This window comes from Lampris incognitus, chromosome 7 (genome assembly GCF_029633865.1).
Source record: "Lampris incognitus isolate fLamInc1 chromosome 7, fLamInc1.hap2, whole genome shotgun sequence".
In the NCBI taxonomy this organism is placed as follows: domain Eukaryota; kingdom Metazoa; phylum Chordata; class Actinopteri; order Lampriformes; family Lampridae; genus Lampris; species Lampris incognitus.
In genome coordinates this window covers 22,898,432-22,911,619 of record NC_079217.1, presented here as the reverse complement: position 1 = coordinate 22,911,619, position 13,188 = coordinate 22,898,432, and positions in this window count along the sequence as shown.

Here is a 13,188-nt window from a genome sequence, read left to right as displayed (position 1 = left end):
AAGCCACGAACTGAGGAAGCCTCTTGGATGAGAGGCGAAACGTCTTCACTGATATATATCAAGTCCAGTTGCACTTGATTCAACTCCTTTGGATAGTCAATTTGCTGTTTTTGGTGGGTGAGCTGGTTGAAGCTAACTTTCTGCTACTCGCTTGTTTTACCCAAGTGTGAGCACAAGATAATTTACTTTTTCCCACAAGTAAAACATCTCGTGCGCACAAGGTAATGAACTTGTTCGCACAAGATCCGTATCTTGAGTAATGTGGTGACCCACATCTATGTAACGAAAGACGTTCACCTAAGAGGACGGTGTACCTTTAAGGGAAGAGGCGAGGGGTCAGATAATGCACTTCCGCTTCCGGTTGACAGTTCAGTGTCGTTGTCGAATGTGTGACATGCTAAGTTGGAGCTAGTAAACTACCTCAACTACGTCTACTCTCACGTCTCCTGTCTCATTGTTTTCTAACTCCACATTGGTGACCCCGACTGTAATATTTGCTAGTAATATTTGATTTGCTAATGTCCCTTACGGCTTTCCGTAGCGCCACAACAAAGTCACGTGATGTACGTAACAACGTCAGTCGGAATCCGGTCGGTGAATAAACACCCAGCACGAGAGAAGTCGTCCTTGCTTTATTAATGTTATAAGTTAACATAGCCAGAGGGCACGGATCATTACATGGTGTCAGAGTAGCGGAGTTTAAATACCCAATATGGATTCGTACGGCGTTCCAGCTCCACGGATGGACTGGGAATCGGCGAACTTACCTGAAGCATGGAGACGATTTCGACAAACAACGGAGCTAATGTTCAAGGGCCCCCTGCGCGGGAAGAACGAAGAGGAGAAATGCAGCTACCTCCTGCTCTGGATAGGGGAAAAAGGGCGCGATGTGCACAACACTTGGACACTCAGCGGAGAACAAGCCAAGAAGCTAGAAACGTACTACGATAAGTACACTGAGTGCATCATCCCCAAAGCAAACCCGATTTATGCCAGATATGAATTTCATGAAAAGATGCAGGGAGAGAGTGAATCCTTCGAACAATTTGTAACTGAGCTAAAGCTCCTAGTCAAAGACTGTGGCTACCCAAATGCCGACGAGATGGTCAGGGACCGCATCGTGTTTGCCACCAACTCACCCAGAGTGAGAGAAAAGCTACTTAGCCAGGGAGCTGAGCTAACGCTAGAAAAAGCCATAGACGTAGCCCGCTCACATGAGCTAGCAAAGCAACAGCTAAAGTTTATGGGCCAGGGCAGCACACATGAAACGGTGCACGCAATAGGCAGAAAGACTTACAAACCGAACGCACCCAAAGCAGCTAACGCTAACTTCAGACAATGGGAGGGTAACGTTAGCACCGCCGCCAGGGCGTGTAGCTATTGTGGAGGGCTACACTGCGCTAAAGCCACTTGCCCAGCTAAGGGTAAACAATGCATTAAATGCAAGAAGCTCAATCATTTTGCTAAAGTATGCAAGTCTAGCTCCCAGGGACAGACAAAGTACTACCGCGGCACAGTACATGCCATCGGAGAGAACCCAGAAGAGTACAGCACTGACAGAGAGCAGGAAGAACTGTACTTCGACAACATTACAGAGGAGAGCACCGCTGTGGGAGAACAGACAGAGCTGTACATAGACTGCATCTCAATAGAGAACAACGGAAAAAGCAACGAGCAGGCTTACGTAGAGGTTGGAATTGGCACACCTCCACAGAAGGTAAAGTTTAAACTAGACACTGGGGCACAGGCCAATACTATTCCCACCAACCTGTTCCAGGCGCTGTTCAAAAATGTGACACTGAAACCAGCAATACACAGACTCACTGAATATGGAGGAGGCGCGCTGAGCGTGAAAGGCACATGCAAACTCAAATGTAAGTACAGAGACAATGCAATGATGCTGGACTTTTACGTCATTGACACAAACGCCCCACCAGTCATGGCAATGAAAACATGCCGTGACCTAAACTTGGTAAAAATAGTGATGGCTGTGAGCGAGGAAAACAATGTCACATCACAGAGCATAATGGATGAGTATGCAGATGTTTTCCAGGGAATAGGAGAGTTCCCAGGCGAGTGCACCTTCCGCGTCACACCAGATGCAACGCCGGTCGTCTGCCCGCCACGCAGAATCCCCATCGCCCTACGCAGCAAACTGAGGGACGAGCTTGACAGCATGGAGAAAGGCGGCATAATCTGTAAGGTAACAGAACCCACAGAATGGGTGAACGCACTCGTCATTGTTGAGAAGCCAAAGACAGGCAAACTTAGAGTGTGTTTAGACCCCAGAGCTCTTAACAAAGTGATACAACGACCTCACTACCCCCTCCCCACGCTGGAGGACGCCACCACAAAGCTCGCTGAAGCTGAGTACTTTAGCGTATTAGACGCGCGGTCAGGCTATTGGGCCATCAAACTGAGCACTGAATCCTCAATGTTGACGACATTTAACACAGTGTTTGGCAGGTATCGTTTCCTCAGACTGCCATTCGGAATCGTGTCCGCTCAAGACGAGTTCCAGAGACGCGTGGATGAAATATATGAAGGATTGGACGGTGTGACGGCCATAGTGGACGACATACTAGTGTTCGGCAAGACTAAAGAGGAACATGACCAGCGTCTCAGAGCGATGCTGAAGCGCACAAGGGAGCGAGGGGTGAGGCTCAACCCCGACAAGTGTCACATATGCGTGTCCGAGGTACGCTACTTCGGCCACACACTCTCACACGAAGGCATCAAACCAGACCCACACAAGGTGAAGGCGGTCAAGGACATGCAACCCCCACAGAACAAAGCAGAGCTGGAGACAGTCCTCGGCATGATCAACTACCTCGCCAGATTCGCTCCACATCTCTCACAGATAAACTCACCCCTCAGACAGCTTCTGAAACAGGACAGTGAGTTTGTGTGGGATGCAGTCCATGACAAGGCGTTCCAAGAGATGAAGAATCTCATTACACAGCACCCAGGTCCAGTACTCTCATATTTCGACCCGCAGAAAGAGCTGCGACTCCAAGTGGATGCATCCAAAAGTGGCCTTGGGGCTGTCATGCTCCAAGATGGCAAACCAATTGCCTATGCGTCCAAGTCACTCAACAGCACTGAAGAAAACTACACACAGATAGAGAAGGAGCTCTACGCTGTGGTCTTCGGCTGCAAGAGGTTCCACGAGTACATATACGGTCGAAAAGTGATTGTGGAGTCAGACCACAAGCCTCTGGAGGCAATACTAAAAAAGCCACCGGCAGCAGCACCACCCCTGCTGCAACGGATGATCCTGGTGCTCCAAAAATACGACATCCAAATCATCCACCGCCCCGGTAAGGACATACCGGTGGCCAACACACTGTCACGCAAGTCAATAGAACACCACGACAGTGACCTACAGGAAGGGATGGAGGCCCAAGTGCACACAGTCCTCAGCAACATCCCTGTGAGCGACACAAGACTCACAGAAATCAAGCAGGAAACAGCGCAAGATCCACAGCTCACCGCACTCAGACGAGCCACACTCACTGGCTGGCCAGACACAAAGAAAAAGTGCCCGCCCAGCATCCAGGAATACTGGAACCACAGAGCAGAAATCTCAGAAATGGACGGTATCCTGTTCAAAGGTGAGAGAATCATTGTCCCCGAAAAGCTTCGCAAGGACATGATACAGCGCATCCATGCCGGCCACCTCAGCGTGGAAAAAAGCAAATGCCGAGCAAGAGACTTACTGTTCTGGCCTGGCATGGGGAAACAGATCGAGGATGCGGTAGCAGACTGCAGCATATGCCAAGAACGGCGCAGCGCAAATGCAAAGGAACCAATGATGTCACACGCCATACCCGAGCGGCCGTGGCAAGTGATAGGCACAGACCTATTCACATGGAACTCACAGGACTTCATAGTCACTGTGGACTACTACTCCAGATTCTTCGAGCTAGAGAGACTTTACAGCTGCACCTCATCTGCCGTCATCATGAAGCTGAAAGCAGCAATGGCTCGACACGGAATCCCCGAGACTATCATCAGCGACAACGGTCCGTGCTACAGCTCTGGTGAGTTCCGCAACTTCTCACAGACATGGGGTTTCTCACACACCACCACAAGCCCCCACTACCCACAGAGCAACGGCCTCTCCGAGAAGACTGTCCAGACGGCCAAACGCATCCTGGACAAATCCAAAGCTGAGAACAAAGACCCCTACATGAGCTTACTGGAGTATCGCAACACACCGGTGGACAACCTGAAATCACCGGCACAGCTACTGATGAGTCGGAGGCTGCGGTCCATTCTCCCATCAACAGCAAAACACCTGCAGCCACAGATCGCCAGTCAGGAGGATGTTCACAAAAGGAGAGAGGTATGTCAACAGCGCCAGCAGGCGTACTACAACCGAACAGCCAAACCTCTGCCCCACCTGCCCGCAGGCACACCAATCCGCTTCCGGCAGGAGGATGGATCCTGGAGACCTGCAACTGTGGAAAGACCAGCGAACACAGACAGGAGCTACCACATCCAAACCAAAGAAGGTCAGATCTACCAACGCAACCGTCAACACCTGCGACAAAGCAGAGTGAACAATCACACTACACACACACACACTTCACAGCAGACTGTTACCAGCGCTAACAACAACACACAAGCCCATCAGCAAGAGCATGCTGAACCTCCAGACACGAACAATTAGCGACAACCAGACACACAGCCTGGTTACACCACGAGGTCAGGTCGCACGATCAAACCAAGACAAATCCTTGACTTATGAATGTTAAAAAAAAGAGAATTTTACACCAACCTGTACTATACCTGCTATGTTTTGAAAAGAAATATTTACAGCGTTCACTTACCTTGTGTACCTACCTGCTGTTTGCAGTTACCAGTAATGAAATGAAAAAAAAGATGAAATGTTATTACGGTGTCACATTTAGACAGTGAAGGAAATGTTTTACACTACTTTGTTGCAGTCCAGTTATATAAGAGTTCCACTTTCATATTCTTTCTTATTAAGATTGTATTCGCTTATAAACGTGCTCAACGTGGTCTGTATCTCTGCAGAGAAAGCAGCACTTTTCAGAAAAAGGGAGATGTAATATTTGCTAGTAATATTTGATTTGCTAATGTCCCTTACGGCTTTCCGTAGCGCCACAACAAAGTCACGTGATGTACGTAACAACGTCAGTCGGAATCCGGTCGGTGAATAAACACCCAGCACGAGAGAAGTCGTCCTTGCTTTATTAATGTTATAAGTTAACATAGCCAGAGGGCACAGATCATTACACCGACGTGATCGAACTACTAATACGAGTATGTCTGACAACGAAAACGCCGGTGCTCACAACATGGCTATTGCTAACGCTAGCATTTATGCCGCTACTGTGAAGCTACCCGACTTTTGGCAGCATAATCCACGGCCGTGGTTTCAACATGTAGAAGCCCAGTTCCAGCTGAGAGGGATAACGCAGGATGCAACGCAGTACTTCCACGTAGTGGCAGCGTTAGACGCATCGACAACGGCGCGAGCAATGACACTGTTGGAAGCTCCGCCAGCTGCTGGCAAGTACGATACTATAAAGACATTCCTCCTGAAACTATTTTAACTGTCGGAGTGGGAGAAGGCAGACCGTTTACTGTCCCTGAATGGTCTCGGCGACGGCAAACCGTCTGAGTTAATGGAAAAAATGCTGTCTGTGCTGGGATCGGCTGATCCGGCCTTTCTTTTCACACACATTTTTCTGAGGCAGCTCCCCGCACCTGTACGCACAGCACTGGCCAGTTCTCCTCTCGCCGCCTCCAAGGACTACCGTTCTCTGGCTGCTGAAGCAGACAGGGTTTTCCTGGCCAACCGGCAACAGTTTGTGCATGCCCTGCTACCCCACCAGACCGCCCCACCACCACCTGTGTACGACTATATGGACACCGCGGCTGCGGTGACAGCCCGCCGCCAACCTGACGACGGGCTGTTATTACCATGCCAGGTTTGGGGCAAAAGCAAAACGGTGTCGCAAACCCTGCAGTTACAGGGTTCAGGGAAACGCCAAGGCCGGCGCTCGTTAACGGCTATGGGCGCTGGTTGACTCTGGCGCTCAACGCAGCATACTACCAGCACAAGCTGTGGACACGATGACCGACAGTCACGGCCCCCAGATGGACGCCGCCAACGGCACGTCCATTCGGACGTACGGTATCAGACATGTGGACGTGTGTTTTGGCGGCCGACGTTTCGGCTGGGACTTTGTGATGGCTGCTGTATCCACCCCGCTCCTAGGTGCGGATTTCCTCTGTGCTTTCAACCTGCTGGTGGATGTTAAAAACTGTCGCGTGATTGATGCCGTCTCTGTTGCGTCATACCCCTGCACGCTTGGGGGGGGGCTGGAGCGCTGTGCCTCGCTAGACGCTCTCCACCGGGGATCCATACCAACGCCTGCTTGCCAATTTCCCCGAGCTCACCACACCCACCTTCTCCTCGGCGGTGGCCAAGCACGGCGTGGAACATCATATCACCACAGTGGGCCCCCAAGTTTACGCCCGGGCCCGACGCCTCGACTCGGCCAAGCTCGCAATCGCCAGGGAGGAGTTTTCGACTATGGAGCGCCTCGGCATTGTCCGCCATTCTGACAGCCCGTGGGCTTCCCCTCTTCACATGGTTACTAAGGGGTTGGCGCCCGTGCGGGGACTACCGTCGCCTAAACAATGCCACGACCCCCGACCGGTACCCCATACCGCACATACAAGATTTCTCTACCCACCTGGCGGGCGCTGCCATCTATTCCAAAATCGACTTAGTGCGGGGGTATCACCAAGTGCCGGTCCACCCACTGGATGTCCCAAAAACGGCTGTCATCACACCCTTTGGGCTCTTTGAGTTCTTATGTATGCCTTTCGGCCTTAAAGGGGCAGCCAGACGTTTCAGCGCCTTATGGATTCTGTGCTCCGCGACATGCCATTTTTGTTTGTGTACTTAGACGACATCCTCGTGGCCAGCGCGTCGGCGGAGGAACACATGACGCACCTCAGACAGCTGTTCGACAGGCTCAGCGAACACAGCCTCATCATCAACCCAGCTAAGTGTCAGTTCGGGGAGTCGTCCATCACCTTCCTCGGGCACCACATAACTCCACAGGGGGCCGTTCCTCTCCCTGCCAGGGTTGAGGCTGTCACCATGTTCCCCCACCCCCGCACTGTACAGTCGCTGCAGGAATTCCTGGGCATGGTGAACTTTTATAACCGTTTCCTGCCCCGTGCCGCCCACATCATGCGTCCCCTGTATGAGGCCCTGCGGGGTAAGAAGTCTAAGGACGAGCTGGACTGGTCTTCGGGGATGGACGAGGCTTTTGTGGCCGCCAAGACCGCACTGGCCAACGCTGCGCTGCTAGCTCACCCGTCGCCTGCCGCCCCCATAGCCCTTACAACGGATGCCTCCGACTACGCTGTGGGGGCCGTGTGTGAGCAGTGGGTGGGTGGGGGGGGGGGCTGGCAGCCGTTGGCGTTCTTCAGTAAACAACTCCGTGAGAGCGAGCGCAAATACAGCACCTTTGATAGGGAACTACTGGGTCTCTTCCTTGCAACCAGACACTTTAGGTTCCTATTGGAGGGCCGACAGTTCACCGCTTTCGTGGACCACAAACCGCTGACGTTCTGTATGGCCAAAACCTCAGAACCGTGGTCTGGGCGTCAGCAGCGCGATCTCGCGGCGGTTTCCGAGTTTACCACGGACATACAACACGTGTCGGGCAAGGATAACTTCGTCGCCGACTGCCGTTCACGGGCAGTTGTTAACGCCGTTCACTTGGTACTTGACTACGCCGCTATGGCAGCGGACCAAGCCAAGGACGCGACCGTTAAAGACTACCGGTCAACCCCTACGGCGCTACGGCTGGAGGACGTGACGTTCGACGCGGCCAACACCACCCTCCTCTGTGACATCTCCACCGGTCAACCGTGCCCCCTGGTGCCTACTTCCTGGCGGCGCCGAGTTTTCGACACCGTCCACGGCCTTTCCCACCTGGGAGTGAAGGCCTCGACCAAGCTGGTGAGCGTCAAGTTCGTCTGGCCTGGGCTCCGTAAGGATGTTAGAGCCTGGGCCGGCTCGTGTGTGGTGTGCCAACGCGCCAAGGTGCACCGCCATACCAAGGCCCCTTTGGCGCCGTTTGTGGTTCCAGAGAGGCGGTTTGACCACGTCAATGTTGACCTGGTGGGTCCCCTGCCCCCCTCCCGTGGTTATACGTTCCTCCTCACTATTGTGGACAGGGCCACCAGGTTGCCAGAGGCTATTCCCTTGTCCTCCACGACGGCAGCAGAGGTAGCACGGGCGTTCATCGGCTGCTGGGTGGCCCGTTTCGGCACGCCTGGTGACATCACGAGCGACCGGGGCTCCCAGTTTACCTCGGAGCTTTGGACGGCGGTCGCTGAGCACCTGGGGGTGAAGATCCACCGCACTACAGCGTACAACCCGCAGAGCAACGGACTTTGTGAGCGGTTCCATCGGGACATGAAAGCCGCTCTGCGGGCAAGCCTCACTGGCTGCGACTGGATGGACCTTTCCCTTGGGTCATGCTTGGCCTGCGTTCGGCCCCGAAGGAAGACCTCCAGACCTCCTCCGCTGAGCTGGTGTATGGCCAGCCCCTGCGGGTTCCGGGGGAGTTTCTTCCGGATGCTACGGCTCCCTGGTCGGCCGCCTCTCACCTCAGTGCGTCCCGGAGCGCTGCCGGTGCCTTCGCTCCCGTTCCGATGTCTCAACACTGCCTCCCCCGGTCCTACGTCCCCAAGGATCTGCCATCGGCGAGGTACATCTTCATTAGGCACGACAGCCATCGGTCCCCGCTGCAGCCCCCATACGATGGGCCCTTCCGCGTCCTGGAGGCGGGGGATAAGAACTTTGTGGTGGACATGGGGGGCAGGCCGGAGCGGGTCGCTATAGACCGTCTCAAGCCCGCTCACTTGGACATTGGGGAGCCAATGCAATTGGCCCTACCCCCGCGGCGGGGACGCCCTCCTAGGTCGGCCCCGGCACCTGCCTCTGTTCCTGCTTCGGCCCCGCCTATGGCCCGGGTTTCGGCCCCATCTGTTTTCCCTCCTGTGAAGCGCAGCCGTTATGGCCACAGAGTCCGCCCCCCGACTCGTCACCTGTTTTCCCCGTGACTTTGCACTATGTCATTGACTGTTCTGTTGTAGAGTCTATTTTTATGTTCATGACTTGCACTTTTGCCGTTTTGCATTGTTTTGTGTAGGTGAATTCTGGGGGGGCCTGTGTAGTGACCCACATCTATGTAACGAAAGACATTCACCTAAGAGGACGGTGTACCTTTAAGGGAAGGGGCGAGGGGTCAGATAATGCACTTCCGCTTCCGGTTGACAGTTCAGTGTCGTTGTCGAATGTATGACATGCTAAGTTGGAGCTAGTAAACTACCTCGACTACGTCTACTCTCACGTCTCCTGTCTCGTTGTTTTCTAACTCCACATTAAACAAGTTATTTTCTTGTGCTCACAAGAAAAAGACAAAAAAAGCACCTTTCGGGACTTTTTAGGAGCGCCGTAGCTTCCACTAACAACAAATTAAACTTAATCTGTTTTGACAAGATTTCTATGCTGTTGTACTTTGTACTTTGATAGCTGTCATGTTGACTCCAGATGTCACCTACCTGACCAATCTGTTCAATGTTTTCAGAAGGTTTCATATTCACAAAATAAAGTGGTCTAATTGTAAGCCAAATTACAATATCTTTAAAAAAGAACTGTATCATTAACCCAGTACTATTTATGAGTGTAAAATTTGCAAAGCTGTTAAAGCTGTCTCCATATTCCACTTAATTATGAACGTGTGAAACTTTTGACCTAGTCACACTCCTGTAAGTTGAACTTTAAGTTTGACACATATTTGCAAAAACAAAAACCTATGGCAGAAAAACAATCCAAATGTTCATCTGAAGAAACCAGTAACCATTTGTTTACTTATATTTTGGTTTCTGCATACCTACAGCCTAGACTTAAAGAAATATTGGTTGCTTTATAATGATCATACCAACAACAACAACAAAAAAACACTCTTCCATGAGTTTCTTATATTATTGTGCAACTACCGTGTTCTAGGCATGTATAAGACAGAACATGTTTGTCATAGATGTGAGTTTTATGACGTAACAGTTGCTGCTGTAAGTGGGAGGTGCCGAAAAGCAGTCAGTACATTACACACGGATGCTGATGTTGTTGTTTGGAGCCTAAGAGCACAGAGCATAAACCTATCCTTTAATTGCAAAATACTGAACTCTCGCTAGTCATTCTTATAATAAACAAAAGCTAGTTTATTAGTTTATTACAATGTTCTTCAATAAATTGTCATTTTATTGAGAAAATTTGTTCACTTCACAAATGAATATGCATAATATGTATAATACCCCTCATAACCCCACACATTGTACTCACGTAAGTATATTTACCCAGATAGCTGAACGACCGTCCAAATGCAAAACACACCACAGTCAATTGTCAGCTGCCTGCAAGGACCAACAAACTGTCCAAATATATGCAGTCTGGACACTGTCCAGCTAAGTCCATTTCTGCATGTATTAAGGGGATGTTAGTGGCCGTAGATTCCCTTTGAATATGACCACTTTTTAAGAAATTATTCAGTTTGTGCCATGGTATAAGATAGGCCTAGATTAGAGAGTAAAATAACCATTTCTGCATTGAAATTTCAGTTAATCAGTTGTTAAACAAACTGAAATAATTGTACTTTATATATCTTATATATTTGTTTGCCTGTAGGCCTACTAACTGAATTAATATGAGATTTAGCTAAACTCTTGCAGGACTTAGAAGAGTCTTGTGGTCCGTGGTGGTGTAGTGGTCTAAGCATCGGCTTTGTGTCGATGCAGTTGCCCACTGGGGACCGGGGTTCGCGCCCCGGTCTCGTCAGATCCCGACTATGGCCGGACTCGATGAAGCAGCGATAATTGGCAACGCTGCCTTCGGGAGGGGGGCGGAGTCGGCTTGTGTTCGTCACATGAATGCGTCTCTGGGTGTGTCGGAAAAAGCAGTGGTTCGGCCTGGAGGCGACTCCTTCGACACTGCCGGCCGGAGAGACGCAGTTGGCGAACAGTACGAGGGTGGGTGTTTGGATTAAAATAGGGAAGGATTGGCCACTAAATTGGGAGAAAAAGGGAGAAAAAAAAAAAGAAGAGTCTTGTGTATTTGCTTCACTATAAGTAGACAGCTGTAACTTACCACAACTCTCCCCACATTTTCCATTACAAAATAAGACCAACATCCTGACATGCTGCAATTTTTTTTTTTTTTGGCAGACAGACCACGGCAATCTAAAGCTTAATCTAAATCTAATTTTTAATGTGGTCATGTATGTCAGATGACGGGAAGAGTGAAGGAGACATCTTCAATCTGATAAAACTACATTTTCAGTCTGTTTTACCCTATCGGTTTCAATCTTTAGCACAATCTGTAGCACTTTCGACCCACTCATCTGACAGTCTACATCTGCACTATGTATGTGTGTGTATGTGTGCGTGCGTGCATGCGTGCATGTGTTTTTGTGTGTATGCATGTATGTACATATGCATATATGTACATGTTTGTACATATGTATGTATATACATATATGTATGTATGTACGTATGTATGTATGTATGTATGTATGTGTATATGTAGATATAACTTCATTAAATGAAACCCTCGATGGTAAGGAACGTTCTCAACAAACAAGGAGCAAAATAATCCAGTGATTCAAGTAATTCTTTAATAGACAGTACAAGCCTGGTTCATGCTATATACAATCATCAGCTGTCACTAGAGCTAAACAGCAAAGAACATAACATATATCTATAACTGTCTCACCGTGCACATAATTTGCAAACCAGAAATGTCAACATTGAAAAACAGGAATGAACTGAGTCAATGCAATAGGTACTAATCTCATGAGAACATTACAGGAGTTGTCTGAAGGTTTTCTATAACATGTTTACAAACCCTAAACTGATCACACAGTGTATAACAGCTATACCAATATGTTATGACTTTTGTATAGTATCCTTACATTTAGTATGGGTTTTCCATACAATTATTTTTTTTATCACAAGGGCTGTGGCAAAATGGAAACCAACAATAAAGAGGAGTCAAGGGGCGTCCGGGTAGTGTAGTGGTCTATTCCGTTACCTATCAACACAGCGATCGCCAGTTCGAATCCCCATATTACCTCCGGCTTGGTCAGGCATCTCTACAGACATAGTTGGCAGTGTCTGCAGGTGGGAAGCCGGATGTGGGTGTGTGTCCAGGTCGCTGTACTGGCACCTCCTCTGGTCGGTCGGGGCGCCTGTTCGGGGGGAGGGGGAACTGGGGGGAATAGCGTGATCCTCCCACGCACTATGTCCCCTGGTGAAACTCCTCACTGCCAGGTGAAAAGAAGCGGCTGGTGACTCCACATGTATCGGAGGAGGCATGTGGTAGTCTGCAGCCATCCCGGATCGGCAGAGGGGGTGGAACAGCGACCGGGACAGCGCGGAAGAGTGTGGTAATTGGCCGGATACAGTTGGGGAAAAAGAGGGGGGAAAACAAAAAAATAGAAAGAAAGAAAGAAAGAAAGAAAGAAAGAAAGAGGAGTAAAACAAATTGATGATATCTGATTGCATTCATTTCATTATTATCGAAAATATAAAAGAGGAATCTCTGGGCAGAAACGTCCTCCATACCACCAACGTCATCCATATCCAACAAAAAATAAATAAATAAACATGAATAAAAACAAAATAAAAAAAAAAGATAAACAGAGAAAACTGGAAGATTATTTCCTCCAGCCACCTTAAACTGTGGCTACACATGATGAATAATCAATAATAATAATTAATAAAGTTGATTCTAAATAGACAACCAGTGACAAAGTTGCATGGGCAACAAAATCAACTCAGTACAATACATTACCTACAGTGAAAGACAAAAAAGAAAAAAATCAGCCCAGATTCTCAGTAACACCTACACATTTCTTCTTAATTAAACCCCATCATAAGCATAAATCACCACTGTTTAGTTTTCCGCTCATTTCCTGTTCACACATTCTCTTTACCTAAATAGCAGAAGAAGCCTAACCCCTGTTCACACTGATCTGAATAAGAAGGTGGAGCTAGTCTCTTGTGGTTTCCGTTGTGCTGTCACAGGCATGGGAACCCACAATTGCTGCTTCTCATACTATATTCATC